This window comes from Pan paniscus, chromosome 23, assembly GCF_029289425.2.
Source record: "Pan paniscus chromosome 23, NHGRI_mPanPan1-v2.0_pri, whole genome shotgun sequence".
In the NCBI taxonomy this organism is placed as follows: domain Eukaryota; kingdom Metazoa; phylum Chordata; class Mammalia; order Primates; family Hominidae; genus Pan; species Pan paniscus.
The window spans coordinates 27,229,564-27,241,345 of record NC_085927.1 but is presented as its reverse complement, the minus strand read 5'-3'; positions in this window follow the sequence as shown (position 1 = coordinate 27,241,345).

Genomic DNA, 11,782 nt, shown 5'->3' with positions numbered 1-11,782 from the left:
GCATCTGGAGGTGACTTTGTCTCTATCACCTGCAGAAACAGCACAGATGTAGGCACCTCCATCACCTAGGACAAGCAGAGATCCCAGGAGGCTTCCAGGCTGCTGCTCTTTGGGGCTTCTTCCCAGGCTGCTGGAACCACTTCCAGTTTCCAGGGAAGTTTCTGGTTTTTGCTTCTCCCTCTCCATCCATGGAGTGAAAGCTGAAGATGCTGGAGTGTTTTCCTGCCAGCAGCCCTTCAGTTGGCTTCTTACAGTGACAAGTCCCCAACCAAAAATACCCTTTCTGGATGGAAGATTCTGCCCTGATGCAAAGACACTTGCTTCCTGCAGAAGCCATAATCTGAGAGTGTGAAGGGTTCATATTATAGTTGTCTTTGTTCTCAGAGTCTGTGATTTCTGGCCTGTTGATACAGGGGAAGATTGAAGAGTTATTACTTCAAGTTTACACCCGATCTACAAAGAGGGAGAGGCAAAGGGGTGTGAAGCTAAGGTGTTTCCTAGACAGTTGCTTTACCTGGATTGATATATTAATTTTTCCATTTTCTTGCAGCATATAAGAGCACTCCAAAACTTAAAGGAGTGAAACAACAATTTATTATTTGTTGTGATTCTATGGGTTGGTTGGGAGGTTTTTCTGCTGCCTGGCCTGGGCTTTCTTATGCAGCTGCCGTCAGCTGATTGGTTTTTATGTGTCATGAACTGAACTAACTCTTTTTATGACAAGTATGTTTTATTCTCATCTTCAGCTGACAATACTGAGGCAAGGAGAGGTCATGAAATGCCTCCAAGGGGCGCATTACATCCAAATTGTAAGCCAGGATTCTACTCAGAAAATCTGATTCACAGAAGTCAGTGAGGAGTGTGACAAGACAGGGATTCTGCAGGGCTACCTGGATGGGACACTCCGTGAGAGGCCCCAGAAGTGCTGCTAGAGAGTGGAGTGGTCCCTGTGCAACAATTTGAGCACATGGTTTTGTCTCTTAACACCTTCGAGAAGTTCATTAATATATATTAAGGTAAGTAGTGTGATTAAAATGGCATTTTCAATAGCTAAGAATCACAGAAAAATGTTACTTTATGTGACTCCTAAGATAATGACAAGGAAACAAGAAAATAATATGAAGGCAAAAAAGAAAACATTAGACTGAGGCCTTTGGATAGCAGGTTGAGACTCCTCGTAGTGGAGAGCACATGGGTATCTTCTTTCAGGAGATGTGAACAAGCAGGGAAAGGAAATGTGAGCTAGAACAAAATCTTGGTTACTCACAAGAAGCCTAAGAGGAAATGAGAAGTCTTCTTCCTGAGCACCAGAAGGCAGAGAAAAAAATTCTCCATGAAAAAAAACAAACAAGAGAACTTAGAGGAATTGCATGCTCAACACATTCCACAAAACACCTTGCAACCAGCAGAGGGGGAGCCAATAATCTCAGAACTCAGATGTTTCCCAAATCTCACCATTTCCCCACCTTCACCCCTACTGCTCCACACTAGTGAAACCAACATCATCTTCATCTTAGACCATGGCCAGGCTCTCCTCAGATCACCCAGCTTCTCCCCTCACCCACCAGCAGTCTACTCCCAATTCAGTAGCCAGAGTGATCTTTTAAATAGATGAATAGTGCTTCTCCAGGGCCAAAATCTCACAAAAGTTTCCACATCACACAGAGTAAAAGGCCAATTCCTACCTGGCCCCATCTTCCCTGAACCCTTCCTGTTACTTATGCAACCGCTTTCATGGTTCTGTCCTCTGACTCACTGGACTCCAGACTTGACTCTCTGGTTTCCTGGTTCTGCCCTAAACAAGCCTCACACAGTCCCACCCTTGGAGCTCTACTCACTGGTCCCTCAGCAGTGATGCTTTTCTCCAGTCCCCTCTTGGGCTCCCTCCCTGACTCCCAAAGACAACCTAGAACTTCCCATCTTAATGATCTCTCTGAATGTGTTCATAGGACACCCTACTCCATGCTTTTGCTGGAGGTGTTTTTTACGTTCTACCTTATAATATAATTTATTTCTTTATGATTTTACACTTTATAGGCTGACTCCCTTTAGAGGAATTTAAGCTTCATGGGATCGGGGCCATTGTCTATTTTTGCATTGCTGTATCCCAGTATATTGGGAGTACCTGGCAAACAGTAGGTGCTCAGTGGGGGGCACTCTTCCCAGCAGTCTGTATGTCTAGAATTCTGGGAAGATTGTAAAGAGTGGATTAAACTGCTTGTTATATGGAAATGTTTCCTTTTCCTTTTTCTATTCCTTTTTCATACTCAGTCTTTAGGAAATAAGGAAAATTATAATTCTCAGAACTTATATCCTTTTCTCAAGTGATATTTTAGGTTCTATTTCCTGAAAACATGTAATAGCAATATAACATTATTGTACTCAATTGATTATATTACATATATAATGATCTATGTACTACACAAGTCATAACTACAGTAAAATTGACTTTCCATTTAAAAGACAAAACATATCAGATTATATCAGGAGTAAAATAATTGATACTTCAGTTTTGTTAGCTAAGAAAGAAAATGAGTACATTACTTAGATGTTTAGATAAGAAAGAAAACAAATTTCCACAATTGTGATTAATAATTTTAAATGGAATGTAATTTAAAGAGCTTCTCAGTCTGTTCAGGGGAACCTCGCTCACCACTACATGTTCACAATTCTGAGGAACACAAGAAAACCCCAGATAAGATTCTTGTTTCCATCAGTGGTGTGAACAGAGGTTTTCAAAACTGTTAAAGGGAAAAGAGTCTGAGTGTGGGTGAATGGTTGTGTTGTGCAGAATGGAGTGCTTTAGAGAAGAGAAGATACCACCCCCAATTTTTCCTGGCCAGCTGGACAGCACCATCGTCTGTCTGCAGAGAGTGGAATCACACAATGATGAGTCTGAGCCTGGAGTCTGCTTATCTTTGTAGCTGTGGTCACTCATGCACCCACAGTGCTTGGCCTAACAAAGTGATGTCCTTTACTAGTTCTTCCAAATAATGGAAAATGTTCAGGGCTCATAGAAATGATGTCTAAGCTGCAAAGGAAAAGTGTGTATAGAAGATGAATTTCTGATCAATGACTTCAGCCAGGTACAATCATGCAGCCAGGAAGATGACTGGGCATGTTAGGGGAAGAAAGAGAAAAAGAAACCATAGATTTTTATTTTTTCTTTCAAGAGGTTTGTACTAAACACCATCTGTCTGAGCCTAGGTAATTGGTGAGGTAGGACGGGGATTAAATTGGGAGTCCGGAAGGGAGAAGGTCTACCCTCATGCTGAGCCAATAGCCTTTCTGACCTGACCACTTGGGCAGGGGCTTCTCAATGAAAAAAAGAGGAGGCAGGTGGTCTCTGCAGCTAGAAGCACAGCAATTCCAATGCTTCTTTGCATGTTCCTCCCAGCCATGCTGCTGTTCAGAGCCCATATCAATACCTGGGTCAGAACTCAGGGCAAGCACTGCTCAGTTAGGACAAGAGAGACTCATGGAAGCCCCATCTCAGCTTCTCTGCCTCCTGTACTCTAGCTCCCAGGTGAGGGGAAGAGGAGATGGCTCTACACTGAAACTCTCTCAACCTTGTTGGTTCCTCTGACCTGGCATCCCTGCTGAGCAAGAACAGTAATTATAATTCAATGTAGATTAGTGACTGTGGTTATACTATGAAGATTGTGGGCTTGATGCAGTTTATATGAGTGATTTTCCTGTTTTATTCTAATCTCATGTCCCTCCAGAGAAGTTATGTTGATGCAGTCTCTTGACTCCTTGTCTTTGTCTTCAGGGAAAAGAGACTCTCTCATCTGTGTGTGCAGTCAGAGCATTGGCAGCTCCTTAGCCTGGTATCAGCAGAAACCTGGAAAAGCTCCCTGGTTCCTCATCTAAGGCACATCCAACAGGGCCACTAGCATCCTGGGGTTTAGTGGTCATGGATTGGAGACAGACTTTACTATCACCATCAGCTGCCTGAAGCCTAAAGATTTTTCACTTCTTTGTCTTTTTTTTTAATCTTTGTTTGTTTAAAGTCTGTTTTGTCAGAAACGGTAACCCCTTCTTTTTTCTGTTTTCCATTTCCTTGGTAGGTTTTTCTCCATCCCTTTATTTTGAGCATATGTGTATCATTGCATGTGAGATGGGGCTCTTGAAAACAGCATACCAATGAGTCTTAGTTCTTTTTCCAACTTTCCATTCCGTGTCTTTTAATTGAAGCACTTAGCCCATTTACTTCTAAGGTTAGCATGAATATGTGTGGGTTTGATCGTGTCATCATGATGTCAGCTGGTTATTTCACAGACTTGTTTATGTGATTGCTTTATTGCATCACTTGTTTGAGTACTTCAGTGTGTTTTTGTAGTGGCTGGTAATGGTCTTTCCTTTCCATACTTAGTGCTTCCTTCAGGAGCTCTCGTAAGGCAGGTTTGGTGGTGACGTATTCCCTCAGCATTTGCTTGTCTTAAAAGGATCTTATTTCTCTTCACTTATGAAGCTTAGTTTGGCTGGACATAACATCCTGGGTTGGAGTTTCTTTTCCTTTAGAATGTTGAATATTGACCCACAATTTCTTCCAGTTTGTAGGATTTCTGCTTAGAGAGCCACTGTTAGTCTGATGGGCTTTTGTTTGTAGGTGAGCTGGCCTTTCTCTCCAGCTGCCTTTAAAATTTTTGCTTTCATTCTCACCTTGGAGAATCTGACAATTATGTGTCTTGGAAATGATCTTCTTGTAGATTATCTTACTTTTGTGTTCTCCAAATTTCCTGAATTTGAATGTTGGCCTCTTTAGATAGGTGGGGGAATTTTTCATAGATGATACCCTGAAATATATTCTCCAGGTTTGTTTCATTTGCCCCATCCCTTTCAGGTATACCAATCAGCTGTAGAATGGGTCTCTTTACATAATCCAATATCTCTTGGAGGTTTTGTTTATTCCTTTTCATTATTTTTTCTATATTCCTGCCTGCCCACCTTATCTTAGTCAGTGTTCAAGCTCTGAGATTCTTTTCCCCACATGGTATGTTGTGCTATTAATACTTGTGATTGCACTATGAAATTCCTGTAGTGTGTTTTTCAGATCTAACATGCTGGTTATGTGCTTCTCTGTACTGGCTATTTTGTCTGTCATCTGCTGAAATTTTTTTTCATTATTTTTAGCTTTCTTGAATTGGGTTACAACATACTCCTGCAACTCAATGAATTTTATTCCTATTCCTATTATAAATTCTACTTCTATCATTTCAGCCATCTCAGGTTCAGCCTGGATGTGAACCCTTGATGGAGAGGTGATGTAGTCATTTGGCAGAAAGAAACCATTCTGGCTTTTTGAGTTTTCAGTGGAGAACTAATTGATTAATTTTTTTGTGCTTAGTGCTTTGTGTATCTTCTATACAAAATCTTTTTTTACATATATAGTCATGAAATATCTTTTTATGGTATTGTTTAAAAGCTTTATACTTTTGACTTTACATTTCAGGTTATGATTTACAATTAATATGCGTATCAATATAGAGGTAAAATGTGCAGGATAAGATTCATTTTGACATCATATGGATATCCAATTGATCCAATATAATTCAGTTATCATATTTTTTTCTACTAAATCACCGCTATGGTCTGATTGTGTCTCCTCCAAAGTTCCTGTTGAAACTGAATTTTCAAGGCAACAGTATTAGACATTGGATTCTTTGGTGATTAGCTCATGAGGGCTCTGCACTCATGATAAGATTAATAAGATTAATAATGCCTAAGAAAAGTGGCTTCACATTGATTCCAGCCTTCATCTGGACTCCCCCCCAAAAAACCACATAAACACACACAAAATAGCAAAACCAACAATTAGACAGCTATCCAAGAAAGAAAACAGCCCTTGGAGTGCTCCAGAATCCAATTAAGGAAGTGCAGGAACACAACGGGAGAAAAGCCCAGAGTAACCATGCAGGAAGGATGGCTGGGAGATGGCACATCTGAGAGTTTTGAGACAGCCAGGGGCAAAGAAGCAGGAGGCAAGTGTTACCAGCTAGGAGGCAGGGCCACTGCAGTCCCCATGGCCTGCTCTGTGGAGGACCCTGCAGCCTTGGCAGCTGAGGACCTCAGTATCCCCCAAGGCAGCTCCACTCTACAGCTTTCCTAATGAAGGCCCCTTAGTGTTCATTAATAAGGATCACAACAGCCTGCTCCAAAGAGGACACTGGTGACTTTGGCACTAAAAAAATCTGCAGCCATGGGCATGTACATCACCGCAGAGAGGAAGATTCTGCGACCTTCCCTCCACATCCTCCCAAGAAGCAGCCACTGTTGTGCGGCCTGGGATGGGGCTGCCTCCCAGCCCCAACTCTGCATCATGCCAACCCAGGCTCCAGGACCTCATCCTGTGTTGGCAACTCAGACCCTGAGCCACTTCCATGTGGACCAGCCCAGGCCCAAGCCCAGAGCTGCTGTCACACTCCAGAGACTGGCCTGAGGCTGCTCCGGAAATTACCTAGGACATAACATAAAAAGAGAATGTACAGCAACACAGTAGAGTGAATTGCAGAGAATAACCACACAGAGAGCATCTCTGGGAGGTGGCACACCTGAGAGACCTGAGAAATTCTGCGAAATGTGTCAAGGGTAATGAAACACATTAGTCTATGAGATCAAAAAAATGGAAACTTATCCAGGATAAACATCAAGACATGCATCATTATACAGATTGTAGTTAAAATGCAGAATCACATACAAAGTGAAAATCTCAAATGTATCAAGAAAATACTGGTTTCTTATACCAGAGAAACAGTAATAAAACACTTGGTGAACTGTTCATGGGACCAATAGAGGCAGAAGACAGTGAGATTATATATTTACATACTGGGTGGAAGGGACTCACCCAAGGATTCAATATCCAGTGAAGATATGCTTCAAAAATAAAGGTAAAGTAAAAACACTTCTTTATGAACAAAATGAAGAGAAATGATTACTTGCAGATATATTCTATAAGATATTCAAGAGGAAACTTTTCAGAATCACAGGAAATGACAGCAGATGGTAATCTGAATGCACAGAAATAAATGAAGATTTCAGAAACAGTAAAGAAAAGAGGAAGAAGCAAGGAAAAAACAAAAAAGTGTTTCCTTCAATTTATATGAAATTCTAGGCCAGGGGAAACCAAGCTATTGTGATGAATATCTGAATTCCAGTTACCTTGACTGAAATTGGGGAGCAGCTGTTGCCTGGGAAGGTGCATGAGGGATGAATCTGGAGAATTTGAAATATTCTAGAGATTCATTGGGATGGAGAACATACAGAAAACTTAGTTGCATATTTAACATTTCAGTTGTTTACTGGGCGTGTGTATTACCTCAAGAAAAAAACTGAAAAAGCCAATTCTGGACTCAAACAAATACAAAAAAAGAAAGAAGAATTATCAGTTACTTATGGAATCTCAACCTTAGTAAGGAGAAGTGAAAAGTGCCCCTGGGAAGTGCTAAGAAACAGGAAATCTAAGAGAGGAGACGAAAGGGACAGGGAATTTATCCTACTCATGCAGCATAGATTTTTATCTCTGTTGGTTTCCCTCCAAACAGAGAAGACATTTAAGGAACTTTTCTCACAAGAGAGGCCCCTTCACCCTTCCCTTGACTCTTTCCACTCCACTGCACCCACCAGGTGATTTGCATGTTGTCCCTTAGGGAGGACCTTCCCTTGTGAGTCTGAGATAAAAGCTCGGCTCTAACCTTGCCTTGACTGATCAGGACTCCTCAGTTCACCTTCTCACAATGAGGCTCCCTGCTCAGCTCCTGGTGCTGCTAATGCTCTGGGTCCCTGGTAAGGATAGAAATAAGATGAGGTGGGAAAATGGGGTGGGAGGGTGAGATCTGGGGGCTCCACAGCTTCCTATATTTATTTCAAACGTGTTAGAGGCACATGGTCTATGCTCCAGGAAAGAGAATTCATATTCTTGCCTTATGAATAACCAGGATTCTCCAAGGAACTATGACCAGTGCTCTGGTTAAGATCTTGAAAATAGAGTTTCGTACTGGCTAGTAAATTGTGCATTCATTTTAGAAAGTCTACTTTTGATGATATAAATCTAAACTTGAAAAAATACGTAACTGTAAATGAATATCATAAGGGAAATCATGAAAGTTGCTCATAGTGTGTCTATATAACCTTACACTTCTTTCATGTTATTTCAGGGTCCAGTGGGGATATTATGATGACCCAAACTCCACTCTCCCTGCTCGTCACCCCTGGATAGCTGGCCTCCATCTCCTTCTGCAGGTCTAGTCACAGCCTTGTATACAGGGGGGAATAAACCTATTTGTTTGGTACCTGCAGAAGCCAGGCCAGTCTCTACAGCTCCTGATCTATTTGGTTTCGAACCAGGCCTCTGCAGTCCCAGACAGGTTCAGTGGCAGTGGGTCAGGCACTGATTTCACACTGAAAATCAGCCGGGTGGAGGCTGAGGATGTTGGGGTTTATTACTGCATGCAAGCTCTACAAACTCCTCCCACAGTGGTACAGCCCCCAAAAGAAACCTCCCTCCTGTGGCATCCCAGCTGCTCACATGCACTGCTTGTCTGGGGAGCAGCTCAGCAGGGTCTCTGGGTCTGCAGAACAGGAGGTTCTTGGAGAATTCAGGGCAGAGTTTGCTGCTGAGGACTATGGCCCATGAGAGACTCAGTTGCACCTCAGTCCCACATGTTAAGGCTCCATCAGCTGTCACATGTGGCCACGTGCTCTGGGAACAACCAGCTCTAATGAAGGGAGAGCGAATGAAAACTCATCCTCATCCTCCCTCTCTTGCCCACATTTTTCGAGTCCATTTATTTGGCAGAACAATCAGATCATGGAAGCAGGTTAGTGGTAACTCAAGTGAAATACATGTTAGAAACGACTGGTTTGGGAATAGTTTTACACATGATAACATTTGGTCATGCTGGGAAATTGCTATCTTCCCAGTTTCCAAACTTTCTGTCTCCTTCACCACTCACATGAACCTGCCCTCCCTAGTATTATGATGGAGAAAGCATTGTACACCAGCTGTCAGGGAAGTATGGCTCAGAATAAATAGATAACCTATTTGATTTTTTTTTCCACTTACGGATTTTTAAAATCCATGTCAAATATAAGATAATAATACCAAAATAGTTTGACATGCCTCAGTTACCTTTTGCTGACAGAAAAATGGAGGTCTTGCAATTCCAAAAGTGGACTTTGAAAATAAACAACACAATTCAGATGTAAAACATAAAGTTTATGTGATGTACCACAGGAAAAATGCAGAATTATATGTGATTTTTATTTCCTTCTCAAATTCTTAGAATTTTAAAATTATTTTACAGACATAGTATTTTAGAGAAGAAATATTTAGTTCTATGCTGTCATAAGAAAATGATTTAAAAAATGAAAAAATGCATTATTTTTACATGACACTATTTTTTCCTGAAAATATATTTGAATCGTCTCTTTTAATAGATTTCATTGACAATAGTGCACTAAATTTATCTGCTTTTTTAATTTGAGGGCTACGGTGTGATAAATATCTATATACATTTTGCCATGCAACTTTAAAACCTAACAGAAATGCTTTCTGTTAAAAAAGCAATAGTGCTTTTTCCACCATAATGCTAGAGAGGGCAGTTTCATGTGAGTGGTAAATGAGAGAGAAAGTTTCCAAAGTAGGAAGATGGCAATTTCTCAATATGACCAAGTGTTAACATGTAGAAAACTATTTCCAAACGAGTCATTTCTAACATGTATTTCACTTGTGTTGCCACTAGTCTGCATCCATGATCTGATTTTTCTGCCAAATCCATTTATATGAATCCGAGTAATGAGTGATGTCTGTTACATGTGATAATACGGTGCAGAGACACATAAGACTGATTGAATTAATAGAACAAGATCCCGATGCAGGCTAATGGCTTAAATTATACTTGAGATGATTTATTTTAAGATAATGGATTCTGTAGTAAGTACAATTAAAATTCCAATGTGTCATTTCTGTTATGTTTAAAAGTTGCATGGCAAAATGTATATAGATATTTATCAGGCCATAGCGCAGGTGGCATCTGCAAACCCGGAAGAAGGTCTTTACCAGAAAGCGAACCCTGCTGGACATTGATCTGGGCACCAGAAATGTGAAACATGAAAATTAAATTCTGTGGTTTATGTCATCCAGATCAGTGTTTTTGGTGTGGCAGCGCAAGCTGACTCATCCACCTTCCCCGCCCTCTGTGAGCAGGAGCAGCCTTAGGAGGCCCTCATGGAGGCGGGGACCCAGCTTTGCTCCTCTTCCTCCTGCTTTTCCAACTCTCTGGTGAGGAGGGAGAACTCAGGCTTCATCTGCAGTTCCTGTGCATTAAACATGAATGTTTCCTTCAGGACGAAGTTTTTAGCCCATTTTGCTTTCTCATCAGAATTTAATCGGACATGAAAGTTAAGGATTATGAAATGGGCAGATCATCCTGTATTGACCAGATGGGCCCTGGTCCAGGTGGGTCAATAAAAAGGCTTTGTTAAAATGTCTGCCTATCTCTATCTTATAAGGACATCACGATTGTCCTTATAAGATAGATAGGCAGACATTTAACAAAGACTGCAGAAGAGAAGGTGATTTGAAGACAGAGACAGAGATTGAAGTGACGTGGACACAGAATGCTCAGGAAGGAAACAGAATCATTGCTTCCCTTTGTGCAGTTTGTTGGTAGGTGAGGTGGGCCCTGCAGAAAGATTAGCAAGCACAGAGGAAAAACTCACCACTTATTCCCACAGCTGTGTATATAGTTTTATAGGATTTCTAAACATTTTTTTTCCAAGGAAAAGTAAAGAACAATAACTCAAATATTTGGAAACAGGGTCAGCTTAGACAGGTCTAGAACACGGTCTGAAGGTACAACATATGAACAACCCTGTTTCTTCCAGTGCCAGAGAGATGGATTCTCAGAAGCAGAAGATACACATTCATGAAGCCTTCATTCCCTGAGCTGTCTGTGTTCCAGAATATTTATCTGTGAATCTATTCTCCAGTGAGTGACAATTTACAGTTAGTGAGATAATGCAGACAGCTTCAACCCCAGGTGCCTTGCAGCCAGGAATCCAGTCACAGGACCTGCAGCTTCACGAAGGGATGCTCAGTGGGTGGCTTGCATGCAAAGAGAAACTCTCCCCTTTAACAAAAAGAACCTTCATTGTGCCCCAAGTGGGGAACAGGCCTCTGTGTTACTCAACCTCATCCATGGTAGTGTTGGTTTGGAAAATACGGACTAATGCCGTCTGTAGAACAAAGTCTACAGAATTAGAAACAGTGACATATAAATGAGCTAAAGATGGCCTGTGGGTCCTGGCCCCCATGTTGTTTATTTCAAAACTGTGTTTACTTCTTTTTTTTTTGAGACGGAGTCTCACTCTGTCAACCAGGCTGGAGTGCAATGGCGTGATCTTGGCTCAATGCAACCTCCGCCTCACGGGTTCAAGCAATTCTCCTGCCTCAGCCTCCAGAGTAGCTGGGACTACAGGCACGTGCCACCATGCCAAGCTAATTTTTGTATTTTTAGTAGAGACGCGGGTTCACCATGTTGGTCAGGCTGGTCTCCAACTCCTGACCTTGTGATCCGCACACCTTGGCCTCCCAAAGAGCTGGGATTACAGGCGTGAGCCACCGGGCCCGGCCAAAACTGTGTTTACTTCCTAATGGCCTCTTCCAAACTCAAATTTTACAATGCAATTATTTTAAAAACAGCCCAAAGAAGAATACTTTTAGCCTTTTAGAAAATACTTACTTTGCATGTCCAGAAAATTTCAACCACATCTACTCGCA